This window comes from Macaca fascicularis, chromosome 11 (assembly GCF_037993035.2).
Source record: "Macaca fascicularis isolate 582-1 chromosome 11, T2T-MFA8v1.1".
NCBI classification, from domain to species: Eukaryota; Metazoa; Chordata; class Mammalia; order Primates; family Cercopithecidae; genus Macaca; species Macaca fascicularis.
Window position 1 is genome coordinate 52973288 of NC_088385.1, and position 24064 is coordinate 52997351.

At 41.6% G+C, this 24064-nt stretch overlaps 1 protein-coding gene across 18 annotated transcripts in view; it reads right to left on the reverse strand.

The window, feature by feature from the left end:
- SLC38A1 (solute carrier family 38 member 1) overlaps positions 1–22075 on the reverse strand; it is an 86904-nt gene extending 64829 nt beyond the window's left edge. For 7 of the 18 annotated variants that reach the window (XR_012420158.1, XM_074006680.1, XM_074006678.1 and 4 more), the window contains exon 1: positions 21555–22075. The gene's annotated coding sequence lies outside the window, so the exon portion shown is untranslated. Of the gene's footprint in view, positions 1–7502; positions 7631–9664; positions 9743–21549 lie in introns of all 18 variants that reach the window. The other 11 variants (XM_074006675.1, XM_074006670.1, XM_074006672.1 and 8 more) reach the window with 7 other exon arrangements.
- Positions 22076–24064: the final 1989 nt, after the last annotated feature.

A 24064-nucleotide genomic window follows, 5' to 3' on the forward strand; every position in this document is an offset into this window, starting at 1 on the left:
TACGTGACATATGCACAAGCTTCAATAGCCGATTCGATCAAGTGGAAGAAAGGGTATCAGTGACTGAAGATCAAATTAATGAAACAAAGTGAGAAGAGAAGTTTAGAGAAAAAAGAGTAAAAGGCAATGAACAAAGCCTCCAATAAATATGGAACTATGTGAAGAGATCAAATCCACATTTGACTGGTATATGTGAAAGTGATGGGGAAAATGAAACAAAGTCAGAAAACACTCTTTAGGATATTATCCAAGAGAACTTACCCAACCTTGCATGGCAGGCCAACATTCAGATTTAGGAAATACAGAGACCACCACAAAGATACTCCTAGAGAAGAGCAACCCCAAGACACATAATTATCAGATTCACCAAAGTTGAAATGAAGGAAAATATGTTAAGGGCAACCAGAGAGAAAGGTCAGGTTACCCACAAAGGGAAGCCCATCTGACTAACAGCAGATCTCTCAGCAGAAACTCTACAGTCCAGAAAAGAGTGGGGGCCAATATTCAACATTCTAAAAGAAAAGAATTTTCAACCCAAAATTTCATATCCAGCCAAACTAAGCTTCATAAGTGAAGGAGAAATAAAATCCTTTACAGACAAGCAAATGCTGAGAGATTTTGTCACCACCAAGCCTGCCTTACAAGAGCTCCCGAAGGAAGCACTAAACATGGAAAGGAACAACAAGTACCAGCTGCCACAAAAATATGCCAAATTGTAAAGACCATCAATGCTGTGAAGAAACTGCATCAATTAATGAGCAAAATAACCAACTAACATCATAATGACAGGATCAAATTCACACATAACAATATTAACATTACATGTAAATGTGCTAAATGCCCCAATTAAAAGACAAAGACTGGCAAATTGGATAGAGTCAAGACCCATCAGTGTGCTGTATTCAGGAGACCCATCTCACATGCAAAGACACACATAAGCTCAAAATAAAGGGATGGAGGAAGATCTACCAAGCAATTGGAAAGCAAAAAACAAACAAACAAACAAACAAAAAAAACCAGGGGTTATAATCCTCGTCTCTGATAAAACAGACTTTAAACCAACAAAGAACAAAAAAGACAAAGAAGGGCATTACATAATGGTAAAGGGATCAATTCACCAAGAAGAGCTAACTATCCTAAATACATATGCACCCAATACAGGAGCACGAAAATTCATGAAGCAAGTCCTTAGAGACCTACAAAGAGACTTAGACTCCCACACAATCATAATGGGAAGCTTTAACACCCACTGTCAACAATAGACAGATCAATGAGAACGAAGGTTATCAAGGATATCCAGGACTTGAACTCAGCTCTGCATCAAGTGGACCTAACAGCATCTACAGAACTCTCCACTCCAAATCAACAGAATATACATTCTTCTCAGCACCACATTGCACTTATTCCAAAATTGACCACATAGTTGGAAGTAAAGCACTCCTCAGCAAATGTAAAAGAACAGAAATCACAACAAACTGTCTCTCAGACCACAGTGCAATCAAATTAGAACTCAGAATTATGAAACTCATTCAAAACCAGACAACTACATGGAAACTGAACAACCTGTTCCTGAATGACTACTAGGTAAATAACAAAATGAAGGCAGAAATAAATACGTTCTTTGAAGCCAATTAGAACAAAGACACAACGTACCAGAATCTCTGAGACACATTTAAAGCAGTGTCTTTAAATTTATAGCACTAAATGCCCACAAGAGAAAGCAGGAAAGATCTAAAATTGACACCCTAACATCACAATTAAAAGAACTAGAGAAGCAAGAGCAAACAAATTCAAAAGTTAGCAGAAGGCAAGAAATAACTAAGATCAGAGCAGAACTGAAGGAGACAGACACAGAAAACCCTTCAAAAAAATCAATGAATCCAGGAGCTGCTTTTTTGAAAAGATCATCAAAATTGATAGACCACTAGCAAGACTAATAAAGAAGAAAAGAGAGAAGAATCAAATAGATGCAATAAAAAATGATAAAGGGGATATCCCCACCAATCCCACAGAAGTACAAACTACCATCAGAGAATACTATAAATACCTCTACACAAATAAACTAGAAAATCTAGAAAAAATGGATGAATTCCTGGACACACACACCCTCCCAACACTAAACCAGGAAGAAGTTGAATCTCTGAATGCACCAATAACAGGCTCTGAAATTGAGGCGATAATTAACAGCCTACCAAGTAAAAGAAGTCTAGGACCAGATGGATTCACAGCTGAATTCTACCAGAAGTACAAGGAGGAGCTGGTACCATTCCTTCTGAAATTATTACAATTAATGGAAAAAGAGGGAAGCCACTCTAACTCATGATGATGAGGCCAGCATCATCACGATACCACAGCCTGGCAGAGACACAACAAAAAAAAGAGAATTTTAGGCCAATATCCCTGAGGAACATTGATGCAAATATAAAATACTGGCAAACCGAATCCAGCAGCACATCAAAAAGTTTATCCACCACGATCAAGTTGACTTCATCTCTGGGATGCAAGGCTGGTTCAACATATGCAAATCAATAAACCTAATCCATCACATAAACAGAACCAACGACAAAAACCACATGATTACCTCGACAGATGCAGAAAAGGATTCTGACAAAATTCAACAGTGCTTCAGGCTAAAAACTCTCAATAAACTGGGCATTGATGGAACGTTTATCAAAATAATAAGAGCTATTTATGACAAACCCACAGCCAATATCATACTGAATGGGCAAAAACTGGAAGCATTCCCTTTAAAAACTGGCACAAGACAGGGATGCCCTCTCTCACCACTCCTATTCAACATAGTGTTGAAGTTCTGGCTAGGGCAATCAGGCAAGAGAAAGAAATAAAGGGTACTCAATTGGAAAAGAGGAAGTCAAATTGTCCCTGTTTGCAGATGAGATGATTGTGTATTTAGAAAACCCTATCATCTCAGCCCAAAATCTCCTTAAGCTGATAAGCAACTTCAGCAAAGTCTCAGGATACAAAATCAATGTGCAAAAGTCACAACCATTCCCATACACTAGTAACAGCAAACAGAGCCAAATCATGAGTGAACTCCCATTCACAATTGCTATAAAGAGAATAAAATACCTAGGAATCCAACTTACAAGGGATGTGAAGGACCTCTTCAAGGAGAACTACAAACCACTGCTTACTGAAATAAAAGAGGACACAAACAAATGGAAGAACATTCCATGCTCATGGACAGGAAGAATCAATATTGTGAAAATGGCCATACTGCCCAAGGTAATGTATAAATTCAATGCATCCCCATCAAACTACCAATGACTTTCTTCACAGAATTGGAAAAAAAAAAAAAAAAAAACTACTTTAAAGTTCATATGGAACCATAAAAGAGCCCTTATTGCCAAGATAATCCTAAGAAAAAAAGAACAAAGCTGGAGGCATCATGCTACCTGACTTCAAACTATACTACAAGGCTACAGTAAACAAAACAGCATGAGACTGGTACCAAAACAGATATATGGATCAATGGAACAGAACAGAGGCCTCAGAATTAACACCACACATCTATAACCATCTGATCTTTGACAAAGCTGACAAAAACAATCAATGGGAAAAGGATTCCCTATTTAATAAATGGTGGTAGGAAAACTGGCTAGCCATATGTAGAAAGCTGAATCTGGATCCCTTCCTTACACGTTATATAAAAATTAATTCACGATGGATTAAAGACCTAAATGTTAGACCTGAAACCATAAAAACTCTAGAAGAAAACCTAGGTAATACCATTCAGGACATATGCACGGGCAAGGACTTCATGACTAAAACACCAAAAGCAATGGCAACAAAAGCCAAAATAGACAAATGGGATCTAATTAAACTAAAGAGCTTCTGTACAGCCAAAGAAACTACCATCAGAATGAACAGGCAACCTACAGAATGAGAGAAAATCTTTGCAATCTACCCATCTGACAAAGGGCTCATATCCAGAATCTACAAAGAACATAAATAAATTTTCAAGAAAAAAACAAACAACCCCAACAAAAAGTGGGCAAAGGATATGAACAGACACTTCTCAAAAGAAGACATTTATGGAGCCAACTGACACATGAAAAAAATGCTCATTATCATTGGTCATCAGAGAAATGCAAATCAAAACCACAATGAGATACCATCTCACGCCAGTTAGAATGGCAATCATTAAAAAGTCAGGAAATCATAGATGCTGGAGAGGATGTGGAGAAATAAGAACGCTTTTACACTGTTGGTGGGAGTGTAAATTAGTTCAACCATTGTGGAAGACAGTGTGACGATTCCTCAAGGATCTAGAACTAGAAATACTATTTGACCCAGCAATCCTGTTACTTGGTATATACCCAAAGGATTATAAATCATGCTACTATAAAGACATATGCACACGTATGTTTATTGCGGCACTATTCACAACAGGAAAGACTTGGAACCAACCCAAATGTCCATCAATTATAGACTGGATTAAGAAACTGTGGCACATATACACCATGGAATAGTATGCAGCCATAAAAAAGGATAAGTTCATGTCCTTTGAAGGGAAATGGATGAAGCTGGAAACCATCATTCTGAGCAAACTATCACAAGGACAGAAAACCAAACACTGCATGTTCTCACTCATAGGTGGGAATTGAACAATGAGAACACTTGGACACAGGGAGGGGAACATCACACACCAGGGCCTATCATGGGGTGGGGGCCTGGGGGAGGGATAGCATTAGGAGAAATACCCAATGTAAATGATGAGTTAATGGGTGCAGCAAACCAACATGGCACATGTATACTTATGTAACAAACCTGCATGTTGTGCACATGTACCCTAGAACTTAAAGTATAATATATATATTCATTCTTGCTAATTTATTTATTAAAAATGAATACATGAATGAATTAACTAATATAGATTTGGTAGAAAAGTTAGAAAATACAATTTTTCAAATGGAATAATACAAGCAGAAAGAAAACAGTTCACCTGTTATCTCAGCAAGCAGAGACGATCACTGTATATATATTGTTGTATGGTCTTCCATGGTTTTTCTATGCACATAGAAATGTTATTTGCATGTGCATTGCAGCATTATTCACAATAGCCAAGATACGGAAACAATCTAAGTGCCCATGGATGTGAATGGATAAGAAACACAGGCATATATAAAATAGAATGTTATTCAACCTTAAAAAAGAAGGGGATCCTTTCATTTGCCACAACATGGATGAATCTGTAGGACATAACGGTATGTAAACTAAGCCAGAAACAGAAAGAAAAATACTGCAGGATCTCATGTATACATGGTATCTTTTTTTGAAAAAAAAAAAAAAAAAAAGTAATACATAGACATAGAGAATAAAACAGGTGTTACAAAGAGTTTGGGGAGGAAATGTGGAAATGTAGGTCAAAGTATAAATTTGCAGATATGTAAGATGAATAAGTCTAGGGAGCAAATGAACAACACGAGGGCTGTAGTTAATACAGTTTGAGTATTCCTTATCAAAAATGTTTGAGACCAGAGGTGTTACAAGAAAGGGGTCCTGATCTGGACCCCATAAAAGGGTTCTTGGATCTCACGCAAGAAAGAATTCAGGGCAAGCCCACAGTGCAAAGCAAAAGCAAGAATTTTTTTTTTTTTTTTTTTTTTTGAGACAGAGTCTCACTTTGTCCCCCTGGCTGGAGTGCAGTGGCGCGATCTCGGCTCACTGCAAGCTCCGTCTCCCGGGATCATGCCATTCTCCTGCCTCAGCCTCCTGAGTAGCTGGGACTAGAGAGGCCCGGCTAATTTTTTGTATTTTTAGTAGAGACGGGGTTTCACCGTGGTCTCAATCTCCTGACCTTGTGATCTGCCGGCCTCCGCCTCCCAAAGTGCTGGGATTACAGGCGTGAGTCACCGCGCCCAGCCGGCAGCAAAAGCAAGATTATTAAGAAAGTAAAGAAATAAAAGAATGGCTACTCCATAGACAGAGCAGCTCCAAGGGCTGCTGGTTGCCCATTTTTATGGTTATTTCTTGATGATATGCTAAACAAAGAGTGGATTGTTCATGCCTCCCCTTTTTAGACCATACAGGGCAACTTCCAGATGTTGCGACGGCATTTATAAACTGTCATGGCACTGGTGGGAGTGGAGCAGTGAGGACGACCAGAGGTCACTCTCATCACCATCTCGGTTTTGGTGGGTTTTAGCCAGCTTTTTTACTGCAACCTGTTTTATCATTAAGGTCTTTACGACCTGTACTTTGTGCTAACGTCCTATCACATTCTGTGACTTAGAATGCTTTAACCATCTGGAAATGCAGCTCAGTGGCTCTCAGCCTCATTTTACTCAGCTCCTATTTAAGATGGAGTTGCTCTGGTTCACACGCCTCTGACATTTCCCCCCTTCCTTTTATAACAGAACCCTTAATCCTAAGGGTTGCAAAGGGATGAAGATCCATCTCTAGTAACTTCTTCGGGCTGAATAGGAGTGATGGTATTCCTGCCTAACTATGAAATATCTTGTGTTCAGGGTAGAGAGGAGCTCAGTCAGAAAGCATCAGTATGGTGAGGGACATTCATGACTCTTAAGTTCTGACAAAAAGTGATATTTGGAAGATTAATAAGTGTTCAATTTAAGAAAACGTTGAGTAAGCTTATCCTTATTCCTATACAGAGTGCAATAGCAGTGTATTCCACAAGAGTAAAGCAAAATAAGTAAAATTATCTCAAGTAAACTAAATTATAAGGCTTTCCAAATTATAAGGGCAACTGATGGAACCAAGCTGATATGACATTGCTAGATGATTCCATTATGTCCAGAATTAGAATATTGATCTAGATTTTTACATTACTCATCCGTCTTGTTTCTTCTGAGCAACAGCTAGAGATCACTGGTTGGTTCACAGGAATAAGCAGGGTTAGCCTAAATTGCAGGAACTAACTTAAAAGCAACTGATGAGACTAGAATTTAATAACAAGTGTAGCATAGCTCTTGAAACACAGTTTCTCTCTCCAGTTTCCCATTTTTTACTAAAGACAAGTCATAGTAACACTGACTTGCTTTATTATACTTGGCCTGATTTTTTGTATGAAGTGCAGCAAGAATAATTATTTTTCACATAAGCCTTTTGTAATTTGACTTTGATGGAACTCTGCTCCATAGAAGGAATCTCAGATAAGACTTTTTTAGAACCAAGCCTTGCAATGAGTTTGAACCCTGAAACATCTATGAGTTGGGTAAATTTCTCTCCTTTTGAGGTCCCAAGATAACTTGGGTCTCCTGGACCTATTAGAAAGTGACATTCTTACAACAGGTTAGAAACCCTGTACAGGGACTGTGTAGGCAAATATGAGGCCAGTTCCCCAAAGGGATTTTATTGGCTTTACAAGTCAAGTTTGATTCCTCAAAGGAAAGCATGCTATTCCAGTCAAAGCCTTGGTAAAATAACCAGTTTCTCCAATAGCATTCTGTTACAATAGAAAACAGATTCTTACTGCACTTATGCAAATAACTATATTGTTAAAAGTTAAGAATACTCACAGATAGTTTCCAGATTCTGGAGAAATCAGGTAGAGAGAAACAAACATGCTCCAAATTTTGTTCAGAGGAATATACTTTACATAATTGCTACAAGCTGTAAATAGCTCAAAAGAAAAGTTTCCTTGACTCTGAAAAACAAAACAAAGGGTCAGCAACATTTTAAGCAAAGTCAAAAGATTACTTTAGTCTTCTATTGTTTTGGTTAATTTAGTTAATTCCTGTTCTGCTTGATATTCATGAACATTTCACCTCTCTATGAGAGTTCTGAAAATGTTTTCTTCTATTCTAATGTCACAATTTCCAAAGTTATCAGAAGCTTGCATTTTAGGACATCTGTCAAAGTCCTATTGTTGATTATAAAACCACCTTTTAAAGAGGATTAAAACAAGAAAACGATTGTCTGTGGATGAAAAAATCTTTTAGAACAGCCACTATTAAAGCCACGATTGACTAGGAAATTTGGGTTACCTCTGTGCATGCAATAATTTTATGTAACAATTATAATTATTAATAACATACACTAAGTTGTATCAGAATTGTAGGAGTTTCCCATTATTTTGGAACACATACCAGTAACATATTTATATGAATATAGCCCAAAGAAAACCAAACACCATTTTATATTTGATAATGCTTCCTACATAACTCTTATACCAAAAAAGCCAAATGTCTCTGTTGCATTAGTGCATCATTGATGTCAAACCTAATTCCTAATGAAACCTTATAGATAAAGTATTTAATCTTGATCAGTTTGACCATAAGGTAAGATTTTCATAAACCTTTTATAAGCCTTTACAAATTTTTGTTAAAGAGCAGAGCATGAGAAGGTTTTTCCTCTAAGAAAAACCTGTTGTGCTTTTATTCCAATGTTTAACTTATGGAAAAACTGAATAATAATACCCCTTTAGTTTTAGCCAATGTCCACATACAGAATCTTTTTTTACAAGATTCGTTTTTTACACACTTTCCATAACTTGCTTAAACCTTTGGCTTTATTCTATCTAACTTAAAACAATTCTTTAATCCTTTAATTTGGGCAAGAAAAATCCACATTCCCATACGTTCTTATAATCTTTCACCAAAAACACATTTCACTTTTCTTACACACTTTGCATGTAGAACTGTTTTTTCAGTAGTCTTAATTGTATGTTACAATGCTAACTCTTTTACTTTTGATGAAAACTTTGGTAAGTTTGGGATTTTAATTATGTACTAGGTGTGCAGCCTAGGATAACACACAGAAATGCAGATAAGGACTGACTTTTTCCAGCATAGCTACGGTGTGTGGCTAACTCCACATGTCCCTTGCCTTATCTAGAATCTAATGCTCCAAAGTAGCCAAAGTAGGTAAATTGAACAATTTTCAAAAGTCAAAGGGCCAGGTGTGGTGGCTCAAGTCTGTAATCCCAGCACTTTGGGAGGCCGAGGCGGGTGGATCACAAGGTCAGGAGATCGAGACCATCCTGGCTAACATGGTGAAACTCCGTCTCTACTAAAATTACAAAAACTTAGCCATGTGTGGTGGCGGGCGCCTGTAGTCCCAGCTACTCGGGAGGCTGAGGCAGGAGAATGGCGTGAACCTGGGAGGCAGAGCTTGCAGTGAGCCGAGATTGCGCCACTGCACTCCAGTCTGGGCAACAGAGTGAGGCTCCGTCTCAAAAAAAAAGTCAAAGCGGCAGTTTACAACCTTAAGGCATTTAGCAAACTTAATATCTGACCTGCATAATTTAGACCAAATGTCTTCATTTTACCAATAATCTTTAAAACTGTTTTTATTTCCCAAAGATTACTTAAGTCACATGAACTAAAAGGCATTACACTTTTTACTTATGTGACAAATATTTGATTTAAACTCATTATTATTAAACCAATTAATTAAAGTTCTTTTATATTACACACACATAATACATATAAATACATAGACAAATAGAAGACAAAGGATGATCCCTTAAGCTGGGAATTCAATCCCGAACCCGGGCTGCCATTGTAATGGCAGAGAACAAGAGAAAGTACTGCCACGTGGTTGCAAGGTCAAGCTCCCAAGGACTGACCAGAAGGAAACTTCATCCAGTTTGCACACACACACATACACAAAATACACACACACACACACACACACACACACACAGAGACCAGAAGTCTGGCTGGTAAGAAATTCTTACCCTTTTGCCAGCATGCCAGGCTTCTGGGTTCCCTCTCCCTGAGACCTGGCTGGCTGCATCACTGCCCTGGGGGCCAAGCTGCAACACAAAGGAAAATCATCTTTTTCCATCTGGCCAGAACAAAATATGTGTGACAAAACATAGACACTAGCCACTCTGCTTAACACCCAATATCAAACTGGCAAGGCTCAAACTTGCCCCCATCATTGTTAACCCAACCTCCAACCAAGAGTTTCAACATGTGGTCTGGGGTAAGATGGTCACCCCGAGTAATAGAAAAGATAAGAAAGGGAAAGGAGAGAGAGAAAAACGTTGCCCGTGGCAGGGTGGAGAAGGCGAAATGCTCAGGGAGGCCAGAGAAAGACACACCCATTGCAGCACTACTGAAAAGTTCAGATGGTCACTTGTCAGTCAAGAAGTGATCTTTTCCAGCAGTCCCATCAGCTCTCAAGTTTCCCCTTTTAGGGAGGAAAAAGCACTCCATGTCCCAAGATTCTGTACATGCCTAGTCCTGTCACCCACAGCCACCAGCAGAGACTGCCAAGCAGATTAATCCAAAGAGAATAGCAGTTAACAGGCCATAGTACCAAGCCCATTCTTAGCCGAGAAGGACTTTACTGAGAGGAGAAGGACTTTACTGAGAAGGACTTTACTGAGAGGGACTTCTAACACCCTAAATCTTGGAAGGATTTCTAACCCTCCAAATTTGGGCCTCTAACCCATTATGGTCAAGTGTCCTTGCTTTTTTATCAAGAGGACCCTTTAACCATCTCTGTCTTAGGAGAAACTCTAACTCTCCTAAGTTGGGCCTCTAACCCAATCCCATTCTTTACCCAGGTACCCCATCACTTACCCAAAGTCGGCTGATCAGTCTATTGCCTTTGAGTTGGGAGGCTTCTTCAGTATTGTACCTTCAGGGTTTGGCAGAAAAATGTTACCAGACCCCACCACTTACTACTCAAAAAAGTTAGCTTTTGGGTTGGGTGGTTCCCTCACTAGTTGCTTCTGCGGTGGCCAGAAAGATGTTATAGGACCGCACCACTTACCCAAAGCTAGCCTTTGGACCAGAGGTTTCCTCACAATATTCGCTTCCACGGTCTCCAGAAAGATGTTACAAGACCCCAACACTTACTGGGGGTTTCTGCACTATAGCCCCTTCGTCGTTGCCAGAAAGATGTTACAGGAAAAGGGTGCCAATCCAGACCCCAAAAGAGGAGGTTCTTAGATCTCGCATAAGAAAGAATTCAGGATGAGTCCATAGAGTAAAGTGAAAGCAAGTTTATTAAGAAAGTAAAAGAATAAAAGAATGGCTACTCCATAGACAGAGCAGCTCCAAGGGCTGCTGGTTGCTGATTATGGTTATTTCTTGATGATTTGCTAAACAAGGGATGAGTTATTCATGATTCCCATTTATAGACCATATAGGGTTCCTGACATTGCCATGGCATTTGTAAGCTGTCATGGTGCTGGTGGGAGTGTAGCAGTGAGGAGGACCAGAGGTCATTCTCATCATCATCTTGATTTTGGTGGGTTTTAGCCATCTTCTTTACTGCAGACTGTTTTATCAGCAGGGTCTTTATGACCTGTATTTTGTGCTGACCTCCTATCTCATTCTGTGACTTAGAATGCCTTAACCATCTGGGAATGCAGCCCAGTACGTCTCAGCCTCATTTTACCCAGCTCCTATTTAAGATGGAGTTGCTCTGGTTCACATGCCTCTGACAGAAATAGTTCAGATTTTGGATTTTTTGGATTTTGGAATATTTGCATACATATTATAAGATACACTGGGATGAGACCCAAGTCCAAACTTGAAATTCATTTGTTTCGTATACACTTTACAAATATACCTTGAAGGCATTTTACATAATATTTTTAATAATTTTGTGCATAAGACAAAGTTTTCACTGCATTTTGACAGTGACCTATCACAGGAGGTTAGATGTAACATGTTGTACTTGGGCATCATGTCAGTGCTCAGAGAGTTTTAGGTTTTGGAACGTTGTGGGTTTTGGACTTTTTAGAATGTGTTTACCTATTTATTTATGTATGTATTTATTGAGATGAAATCCTGCTGTGTCACCTAGGCTGGAGTGCAGTGATGAGATCTCCGCTCACTGCAACCTTTGCCTCCCAGGTTCAAGAGAATCTCCTGCTTCAGCCTCCCGAGTACCTGGAATTACAGGCACATGCTATCATGCCCAGCTAATTTTTGTATTTTCAGTGGAGATGGGGTTTCACCATATTGGCCATGCTGGTCTTGAACTTCTAACCTCAGATGATCCACCTAACTCAGCCTCCCAAAGTGCTGGGATTATAGGTGTGAGCCACTGTGCCCAGCCAGGGTTTTGGATTTTTGGATTAGGAATGTTATATCTGTATATATCTGTAATACTGTATTGTATATTTGGGATTTTTGCTAGAAGAGTGGATTTTAGGTGCACTTGCCACAAAAAAGAAGTGACCATGTGAGATGATGGATATATTAATTTTCTTGACTCTAGTAACCATTTTACCATGCATATGTATACCAAAACGTCATGTTGCACACCTTAAATACACATAATTTTTAAAGCGGAGAAAGAAAGGGTTAAGCCTAAGGTCAACAATGGTCCTATAATTCCGGGCCAGCTAGTCCCATAACTGACTGTGTTTGTTTACCCACTTGGGGTTCTTGGATTCTCAGGGTTCATAGATGATAGTGATAAGGATCTAAGAACTAATATGTACCTATATTTCAAAAGGCCTCAAACAGGCTAAACAAGTTAACTAAATGGTCAGGTATCCATACTGTTAGCAAGACTGCATTAACTTGATGTGATAATCCTAAATTTTGATTGGGAATTTTATATACCTTTGAGTAATAAAAATAGGAAATGAATTAATATATTAAAGTCAACACTCAAAACTCATTAAACAGTATACTTAATATCTGGACCCTGCATTGCATATAATTTGTACTTTAATTAAAATAAAAAATTAAAGCTGATCATCAAAATCTTTGAAAATCTGGGCCTCTTGAAAGGTGGGGAATAATAAAAATGGTCTTTGGTAGTGAAAAACCTGGGAAGCTAGTAAATGGTCTCAGAAAAATAAGTAGTTTTAGTCTCTTTTTGCCCAAGACTATCGGTTTAACCTGTGCTTAAGATCCCGGCTCCTCCACTAGGATCTTGTTTCTCTAATTCCTCTCTGCCTTCCCTGACTTCTTGACAGCCATCATTCTCAGAGCTCTTTATCTGGAATATAACTCTGTCTAGAACCTTGAACTATCACTACACCCCTTTCTTTACTGCTAGCAGTCTCTAAACTACTTACTACTGCCACCACTCCTCTGAAATCATGCCTGATTAGTAAATTCTGGCTCCACCACTTAGGAGCTGTGTAACCCCAGGCAAGAAGGTTAACTTCTCTTTGCCTCAGTTTCCTCATCTGTAAAATGGACTTAAAGAAATACCCGTCTGATACAGTCATAAAGATTCCATGACTTGGTACATGTGCGGCACTTAGAACAGTGTCTGGTCCGGGTCCTGTAAGTTACTGTAACCACTGTTCCTGTTTTCTGACTTCTCCCAAATAACTCCACAATGCATCCTCCCAAGAGCTGCTTCTTGGTCTCCTCTGCCAGATCCCTCCTCCTCTCAACTTTCTGTGTAGAAGTAGCTCTTTGGGCCTCCACTCTTCTTGCTCCACGCATTCCAAATTCTTTCCTTTTTAGGGCTTCAGGGCTGTAGTGTCAACTTTCATTCTACAAAAGCATCTTTCAGATCTTTCTTCCCAGTCTTTTTCACTTTATAAAACTAGAATTCCTTTGCATTATGAAATAGGATCTCCCTCATAAATACAACTTGATCATGATCATGCCACTTAACATGTCACATGTTTCTTCATCTGTAAAATGAGAGGGCAGGAGGGAGAGGTGATCTCTCAGGTTCTTTCCTTCTCAGAAACATTTCCACAAATTATTTTCAGACTCCTGCTGCCTTCTGGACTACTCCATTAGGATGTCTGTCATTACCTCAGACTCCACATGCCTAAAGCAGAACGCATTACCTGACCTCACATGCCAGCATTCTATTTCTGTTAAAAGATATAATGCGCATTATCCTTGTCACTCAGACTTGAAACTTGGGTATGGCTTTCATACAGCCTCATATCTAATCAGTTGCCAAGTCCTGCCAACATTCCTTCACAAAGTCCCTTTCCTTTCCCTTATTCCTTACAGTTTCACAGCTTGAACTTTGCCACAGTCACTCTCCGCCATGCTACCTCCTGCTTCTTGCCCTCTCCCACCTAGAGAGGCAGATTCTTCCTGAAAACACGGTCTTGCACATTCCTCTTTCTGCCTTGCCAATCATAACTGTTCCCTCTACAGGATGAGGTCTAAGCTCTAGAATCTCAGACAGCTTTCTCTTTAACTTATGCTCCCACTACATTCCTTCTGACTTTCCATTCGTGCAATGGGTCTACTCTTACGCAGTTTTCTGCTTTGTTCACACCATCCCCCTGGTCCTGGACACACTCTTTCTACCTTCCCGTGAAGCCTATGCTAACTTAAGTATGACTTTCCTTCAAAGCCCAGCTTACTTGCTTTTTTAAAAAATTCAAGCTGACTCTTCTGTGATGCCTTTCTCCAATGACCAACCCAGGCATTGCCAAATACCTCCTGGGGGCAGGGAGAGGGACATAATTGCCCCAGTTGAGAACCTGCTTGACTGTTTACCTGTGATGAATTCTTACAGCAGTTTTGTGTACTCACTGGCTTAAGGCAAGGGCTCTCATATTTTAGTAATCTTTTTATTTCAATTCCTTGGGGACAAGGACCATACACCTCAAAGGTCTAGTACATGGTGACAGTAAACACGTGTTAACATAAAAATGAGGACTAAATTTAAAAAGAAAGCTATGCTCCCCTGCCTGCAGACAATATATTCAGTGAGCATCACAAATGCCATCTCCCCATGGAAAACAGAACAAAAATGGGAACATGAAGCAATGTGGATAACCCTAACTCACAGTTTTCATTAAGTTTACCATATAATTTCCTTTACATTTGATCTGGGCATGTGGGACTTATGTAAAAATACATTTAATATTGTAAGGTACCATATAAATGGAAGGTATTTATCATTACTGTCCCGGCCACTATGCCTGGAATGTTTAAGAATTCTTGGCATGATTTCTAAAAGTCCAGAGAATGAGTTGTATTAAAGAAATGGTTCTCAACTGGGGACAATTATGTCCCTCTCCCTGCCCCCAGGAGGTATTTGGCAATGCCTGGAGACATTTTGGGTTGCAATAAGTGAGGGGGTGCTGCAGACATCTAGTTGAGAAAGACCAGGGATGCTGCTAAACATCATACAGTGCACAAGACAGCCATACACAACAAAGAGTTGTCTGGCACCAAATGTCAGTAGTGTGAAGGACAAGAAGCCCTGTGTTAAAGGAAGCTCACAGGGGGTGAGTATGGACCCTCTCTTTGTGGGGCATGGAGATGAACCGCTAACTTCCTTGGACAAATTGCCCACTGCATCCTATCTTAACAGGATCCCAACACCTGCTCTTACTCGCTCCATAATTCCTCTTGTCTTCAAGTTCCCATATGACCTTTTAAATGCCCATTATCAACGTGACCAGCTTATGATGTTGGTAACTAACTTATCTATATTTCAGAAATTTTGAAACTATTCCAATTTATTTAAGACAGAAAATATCAATAAACTCTAAAGTTAATGAGGTCTACCTGTAACTGGATATAGGAGGACAGACTGTATATTCCTTTTTAAAAAAACACCAAAAGAATTGAATCTTAATTAATTAGAACAGTGAGTAGATATGAGTAGTGTGAATACCAACAAAAATAAAAATATTTCTCATCAATTGAAAATTAATGGATTTAAATAATTACTAAAAACTCATGTAGCTGAAAACAGCCTGGAATATTTCAGCCCTTGAGAAAAATCCCTTTCTTTGCACATATATGTTTTTTGTTCTAAAGATATTTCTGATCAAGGATAGCTATTGTACTAAAAAAGATGGATACAGTTTTGTGTGTTTGTTTTTAAGCCCTAGCTAAGTTATGACTCCTAACAAAATACTCAAGGAAAAACAGAAATAATGAGAACTTTAAAGTTTCTCAAAGTGGTGCATACAAAGAGGATCATTTATAAAAAGAAACTTTAAAAATAGACTTTTATTTGAAAAGAGAAAATGTAATAAAAGACACTATATAATTCAATACCAGATGACTGTTATAGTTTCAGGAAAATTCCTTTCTCCTCTCTGGGTCTCTGTCTCCTCACCTTAAAATAAGAAGATTGGATTAATGGCTGCTCTCTCAAAGACCTCTCCCAGTTCTCTGAATTAATGATTCTATACACTATTTCTTAATGGATCACTTTCAAAGATAAGAAGGTGGACTTGTAGACAAATCTCTTGAATAATTGCCTTGGTAGGCCAGTAGGCCTCAGGTCTAACAGGACACTGGAACAAACTGGGGAGCTTTAAAAAAAAAAAGTGATAAGGGGACACTACACAGGCAACAGTCTCTGACTTAGTTGGTATAGGACAGGATCCAAGCATGGTTATTTTAAATGCTGTACAGGGGAGAGCATTCTTATGTGCAGCCAGTGTTAAGATCCCCAGATTTAGAATAAAAGTTAAAACAAAAGCAGCTAGTGCTCAGGTAGGCAAGATAAATGGGCAAAGCAGACTGGACATAAGGAACTGGAGAACACGTGTCCCATCTATTTGCCTCCAACCAGTGGGAAGAATGAGCCTAGTCTTTTTTTTTTTTTTTTCAATAAATGCCAGAAATCAAAATTTTAAGTGAAATTCTGATATTTAAGAGTTGGCAACTAATTTCAACTAATTTTAAAAGAAAGTGTAAGTCACATAAAATATGCTCACAAGCTTAATTTGGCTCTCTAGCCACCAGTTTGCAACCTAAACAAAACTGGTTCAATAAATCAAGCACAATGTTTTCTTTGTGCTCTGCCCTGTCTGTCTCCTGCCCAGAGCCTCTTTCTTCTATACCTTGGTCCATAGCCTATCCCTTTCTTTTTCCTTTCCATTGTCTTTTTCTTTTCCAACTTCATCACTCCTAAGAGATGGAAACTGAGATCCACACATTAAATCTTCATGTGGCTCTGGCTGTATCACTGGACAGGCTTCTATGCCTGGGAAAATTCAGGTTATAAACTGTAACCTGAGGCTGTGGCTCCATGATGTCAACAAATGGTTGGTTTAGTAAAATCAGGGGGAAAATCAGTCAAGCTCATAATTTCACACTACTAAGACTAAGACTTTGTCAAGCAACATATGGAGGTCCTCATTTAATTTCTGATTTTGTTTTGTTTTCCTTGCTTTAAATCTAAACCAATGCATATCAAAATGACCCCTGATATTTTTTAAGCTCCCATATTTGGGCTCCATCCCAGGCCAATTAAATCTGAATCTCTGGAGATGAAGTCTTGATATTGATAGCTTTTAAAACACCCTAGATGAGTCTAATGTGAAGTCTGCTCTGAGACTCACTAATCTAAAACCATCACCTGACCCGGAAGATCAGCAGTGTGCTTAATGCCAGACAACTATCATCTTGAATTGTTCAAGGACTTTCTCAGCTCTGTTCTCATTGTATCTTCACAACTCTGAGGTAGGCAGCTCTGATACTATTATTAGCATTGGACAGATGAGAAAATGAGGCATAAAAACGTGAAATGAGTTGCTCAAGGGTACCCAGCTAGTTATTGGCAAAGACACATTGTAACCTCACTTGAAACAGAGTTACTTACTAATACTAGAGGAATTCAGTGATTGGGAAGGTAACAAGGTTAGGGGAACTCCTCTGCTGTTAGTAAGGTTATCACTAGAAAACAAATGTGATCAATATTCAGAAATAAGTACAACAATATTTTTAAATTTAAAATTTTATTTTAAATTTAGGGTCAGTGTCTTTTTGTAGGTTATTGAAGCTAATCTTTTAATTTTACTTAAAATGTTTTTATTTCAATAGCTTTTGGGGTATCAGTGATTTTTGGTGGTTATACAAATGAAAGTGATGAAATCTGAGACTTTAGCGCACTTGTCATCTGAGTAGTATACATTGTACCCAATACGTAGCTTTTTATCTTGCATCCTCCCTTCTAACCTCTGGATTCTGAGTCTCCACAGTCCATTATATTACTCTGTGTGCATACAAGATGTCTTTTTCTAAGTCTATCACAGGTTTTCAAAGTACTTCGGCACACGTTCTTCTCCCATCTCCTCACCACCTTTCATAGATGTATATTCTCCCAGACACTAAAAAGATCCAGGTAGTTTCCACTAAGATATTATTTTCAGAAAAGTATTTTTAAAAGATTACATAGTCATAGAATTTCAGAGGTAAAGTGAACTTTACTGATCAACTTTCTCTCCCTCCTCTGATAGATGAGAGTCTGGTTTAATTCAATACATATGGAATGCTAATACTATACCAAATATTTCACACTCATTATCTTAATTAAATTCTTACCATAACTCAAATAAAGTACCACCAACACTACCACCACCATCATCATTCCCATTAAGCAAATGAAAAAACTGAGGCTTAGAGATGCCATACACCTTGCCCAAGGTTACTGGGTGAGTAAATTGAGGCCTGATATTTACATTTGACTCAGAGCTTAAACCCCTATTCACCACCTTCTATCATCTGGAGTAACAATAGTGCAAAACGTGAAAGATAAACAAATCTTTATGAAAACGCCAATGAGGCGATCAGTGAACACTTCTCCCAAGAGGTGGAAAAGTGGCATCAGGGATAGGCCATCACAAGCAGGATTTCAGTAGGCATTCTGGACTGGAATCCAATCCACACAGATATTGAAGCAGAAAAGTAATAGGGAGGGAATAGGGTGAACTGTGAGAAAGAAAATGTCAAGAGAAAAAGTTGGAAAGAGATGAGGAGGCAGATTGCAAAGGGTCCTAAGTGCATGACTAAGGAATTTAGACTGTATTTGTGTGCAATGGAAACCCACGGAAGTTTTTAAAAGCAAGGTCCTTTAACAAAATGTGAACTGAATTTTAGAAATATAAATCTCATGAAAGAATGGCGATTTAATTAGGGGAGCATAATTTGGTATCGAGGAGACCAACAGGAAAGCTGTTGCACCTCAGTAACTGGCTGTTTCACTCTTAACCATGTGTTGTGCTTGCATTTTTCTCCACCGCCCACTCCCACTTCCCCGAGATTGTTCAAGGCACCTCTATATCTGTTTCATATGTCTCCAAGTCTAGGTCAGGTGACAGGGACCTGAACTTGGGCAGTGGAAATGGAGACAAGAGGACAAGTGTGAGGGGTATTTTCAAGGGCCTGGTCACTGCTCAAAGTGGGGAGGGCAGTAAGAGAAGGAGAAGCAGAGAAGAGAAAGACTGTAATTTTCAAACTGAGGAGAAGGGGAACAGATGAGATATAGAAAGGAAGGGATGGTCAATAACATCACAAAGAGATGAACAAGATGGCTTGACCAAGGTCTCAATCCAACAAGTATTTATTAAGCAGGTACTATGTGCTGGACATTAGAGGAACAATGAGTAAAATCGGTTTTTGTCCACAAGCATCACCCAGAGTAAAGAAAAGAGTAGCAACCGTCCGATGTCAGGACTCCTAAACATGGTGCTCCTTTCATTAAACGGCCTTAATTCATGGAGCATCATAAAAAAATACATAAACAACATACATATAGGTTTAAAGATCCAAAACACCTTTAAAATCTATTCATCTCTCTGTTCAATTATATTACAGTCAAAGAAGAGTGCAGTAAGTACTTGCTGTTCCTTCTTCCTGTTCCTTCTGCTGGCCTTCTTCCCTCAATTATAGAAATAGCTGGTCCCTTTTCATCATTCGGGTCTGAGGACAAATGTTATACCCTCACACTGGCCCTCCCGGTGAGTCACTCTATTTCAAGCATCCTCCCCCATCACATGATCCTGTTTTACTTCTTCATTGCACTAAGAATACCCGAAATGTATATGCCTACATTTATATAGTCTGTTTCCCCCTGAGAACGGAAGCTTCATAGAAGGTGAAACAAATCTTGTTAGTTGCTACCAGTCGCACAGTAAACCCTCTGTAGAAAATGTTTATTGGCCACATTTTTTTAAAAAAGCGAATAAATCTCAAGATTAAGACCTCAAACCAAACTAGGCCAGTTTCCAATTGCTTGCGGCAACATACTGAGAACTCGAGTGACTCTCAAGAGAAAAGCCATTTTGAGGCTGGGGTCGAACCAAAATCCAGGGGGTCCACACCAGGTCAGTACCCCGGAATTGGCTGTTTTGCAAGATTTCGGGAGGACCAAACTAGCATGAGGTATCTGACAACGAGGCCAGCCATGCACCGAGCTCAGGTTTTATTTCCGTTGTCCTTCTGACGTCAGAAAAAGCACGAGTTGCTGCACAGTTTCTTTTATCAAGGTGACAAATTACACCCTCGCTGGGCCCTGCATTCTGCAAACCATAAATGTATTTTCCTCCTCCCCCTTGTATTTAAAAATGTAAAAACCCACTGCAGAGAGGTCAAAACCCCTTCCAAACGCAAATGAATACCGTTTTCTAGCAGAGGCGTCTTTTTTCACTGTTACTACATACATCACCGTGGATTCGTCTGAGAAAGTAAACGAATCCTGGCGGCAGTTAGTTTCTAACAGAGAACGAGGGTTTGTATAAGCCTCGGGTCCGCGCCGCAGAGCAAGACAAAGGACTCTGAATTGTAGCACCACCTTCCCCAGTCCAAGGCAGCCTGTGAAAGGCACTGGGAGCGGCGTGACGCGGTTACCGCGAAATTCCTTTTGCTGCCATATGCACTTGTGCCTTCACTGACTACAGTTCAGCAAAAACCTCGGGCGGGCGATTTGGCAGGGAATCGGCGCCCAGGCAGCCGGGTAACCTACCGGATCCCAACGGTACTGAGGAGCCCCATGCTCCGGGAGGTGGGTAATTTAGGGGGCAAAGGGCTCGCACAAGGGCGAAGGTGCTCTCTCCTCCCGGCACCGATCCACGCATTTAAAGGCCTCTGTGGCAATGTTTAGGGACGCGAGCTTGCTGTCGGGGGTTGGGAAGGAGGTAAGACTGGAAGCGAGAGCAGTCAGCGCCCAAGACCGCGCAAGAGGTGGCCTTTTGTTCGCTGGCTCCAGCACATCCCGACTCTCGAAAAAACACTATCCCTGTCCCCCGCCACCCTCTGCATTTTAGAAAAACCTCTTCAGGGCAGGAAAGGACAGTGAGTCACTTGCAAACATCCTTTAGTAATTTCTCCTCGCGCCCTCCTACTTCCCCGCGTTACAGAGGGGCAGAGCACCAGGAAGGACGGCAAACGTGCCCCGGTTTACTGGTGGTCCGCCACGGCTGCCCAGCCGGCCACACGCAGCACCCCAGGACATCACACGATCTCCCCTGGGCCTTGGGGACACAGGAAATTTTCCCCAAAGGTCGGGGATTCAAACACTCCTATAACAGGGTCGCGCCCTCGGGTCAGATGCGCTCTCCCTCCAGACCTGCGTGGTTCCCGGCCCTCGTAAAAATGGAACCAGATCTGGTACCACACTCCGCCACAGCCACAGGAAAACACACCAAAGCCACAGGAAAACAAACCAAAAAGTAAGCCACAGCCCACGCAAAGGTGAACTCGGGGGCCCTGGCGCTTCCTCGCTCTGCCGCATGCGTTCGGGAAGCACAGGAGACCTGGACTTTTCCTCTCCTAAAAGCAACATCCGAAAGCATCCGGCACAGCCTAGCTCTCTCTGCTTTCACGCCAGCAGAGATGATTTCTACGTTACCGCCTCCTCCCACATCTAAACATCCCCTCGCCGCTTGCCCAGCCCTCCCAGGGAACGGATAATCACCTTACCTCCGCAGATAAAGGGAAAGGTGGCGAAAGGCGACGTGGATGTGTCCGCCCTTCCGGGGTTTTTACCCTCGGCAGTTTGATGTCCTTTGTGTCAAGGTCTGGCTGCGGAGGCCGGGAAAAGGTGGCTCCCGTCAGTCAGGGCTGGGCAGGGAGCTTGGCGTGGCCTGGCGGATTTCCGAGGAAGGTGAAGGGCGGAGGCTCCTGGCGACCTTCAGGCGGAGTGGCGTGGCTGCCCCAGTCCGCGCTCGCCTGTCTCTCCTCCTCCTTTCCGGGCCGATTGCATCAGAATCTCCCCTCACCACCAACCCCCACTCACACTCTGCTCGCCGGCCTCGCACTTACATCCACATGCACCCGCGCTGAGGGTCACGAATCGGAGTCATTCTCCTACTGGGAGGCGCGTGGCCCTTCCGCAACCATGGCTTGTGATGGTTTAAGGGGGACAGGACATTCCTCCCTGTCCCGCGCGCCGTCTCCTCCCCTCCTGTGCGCCCGCTCTTTAACCAAAGCTGCGTGTCACTGAGCCGTGCCGGTCACATGGTGTCACTGCTAGCGGCCGCGCCTTGCTGCCTCCCTCTTGCAGCTCTCTGACGATGCAGCGACCGCGGCTGGCGGAGATTGAGCAACGGGGAAAGGGTGAGGGAGGGGTTGCGGGGCGCGCGTGTGCCCGCCGCACTGAAGGTGGCACCGGGAGCGGATGCTGCGCACCGCCCTGGCACCTGCCCCTCTCCCTCCCGGGGCCCGGCGGCGTGTTCGGAACCCAGCTGCGGCGGCAGCTGGAGAATGAGAGCCCTTAGAGATGGGGGTGGGGTGGCTAAAGGGGCACCGGAGGAGGACAGGAGGGCTGTGCGTTCCGCTGGGGCCTGCATTTTGGGTACGCCAGAGCCCCGCCGGGGCCGAAGGAGCGAGGGAGTTGCATTGTGGGAAGGGCGCAGCATGAGGATGGCCGCGGGAGTGGCCGGTCCGAGCCCAGCCCGGAGAGCAGCGGGGAGCGCCTGGGACTACGAGCAGCTTTGGAGCGGAGGGTTGGCCCTGGGTACAGCCCGCAGATGGCCCGGGTTGGCGGGAAGGGGAACGAAGCGACAGGGGGAGCGGGGAGCTCGGGCACCTTTAGAAACCCTTTGTCCCTATCCTGAAGCGGGAGGCACCTCCCTTCTTCCGGATCCAGCATCCGCAGACCTGGCAAGCCCTTCCTGAGATCTGCCCTGTGGAGCTCTGCTTTGGGGACTGGGTGTGAGGCAACCAGAAGGATTTGCTGAGCGCCGAGAAAGCACCGGCCTAGGCGCAAGAGGCGGGGGCCAGCTCTTAGAGGGCCTGGAGACCCCATGTGGTTCCGACCGAAGGACCTGGTGCGTCCAGGTTAACTGAGCTGGGGCGCTCCAAGTCCTGGGGACAAGGGAGCGCGATGGAGGGGAACAGGGGCAACTGGGCCTGGTTCCCTTTTTTCTCCGCTTACTCTTTGTTTCAGACACAGCCCCCTTTTACTGGCTGGGCACTTCCTTGCAGAAGAGTTGTGTCTTAAAATGGCGACAGGAAATCCCACCTGCGCCTCAGCCAATTACACTGTCATTATAGCGCGAATTTGCAGGGTGGAAATGCGAGCTTTTTATTGACAGGGATGGTTCAGTCTCCTGTTCATGGCTCATCAAAACAGGAAGGGCAAGGTGAATCATAATTCAAAAATTACCTGGAGCGTTTCAAGCAGACAGTAGTCATTGTATTTGAGTGATTTTTGCTTTTTCATCACCACTGGAAAAGCGAGATGATAACCAAATTTGTAACTCATCACCGACTAAACTTCTTATTCCCTTCGAATGGCTGTAAATGGCCTTTATTAATTCAATAGCGGCTTCCTGAGAATCCTATTTAGAAGGCATGCTCTTGAGAAATACTGAGAAATGGAAAGTTCAGAGCAAACAGAAAGGGCAAACACATGGGCAGGCTAGCTCAGACAGACCTGCATTCAATTTCTTCCTCTGACGCTTACTGCTTCCCTCATCTGCTTAACTTTTGTACTAATCCTGTTTTCTAAATTTGTAAAAAAGGGGAGAAGAGTACACACAACATAGCAATATTCTATAGGTCATCAAAAAGTTGGTTCTTTCTACCTTACTAAAGGAAGCTAATTTAGTGTGAAATTAATGATTTTAAGTAGTATGCACCTTTCCTGGCACAAATAATTCTTATCAATAAGGTAAGAAATCTGAATAGGTAAAGTAGATGAACTATGAGTTATAGCTTAATAGGCCTGTTGGAATATTTACCTTATTAAAGGCAGAATGTGTATTCATCAGTGTTTGAAGATTATCTGAACCAAGCTTATCTTTTGGTTCCAATTTTAACTTACTGGCTAGTTTCTATATACCAAAATGACTGCAGTTATTTAGCACTTTTTGAATTGGATTCAATAGTTATGAATTGAGCTCCTATGATATGGCAGCTATTGTTCTAAGGACTTTACATGTAAATATCTCATTTAAAGCTTTCAATCCCTCAATTGGATATTATCC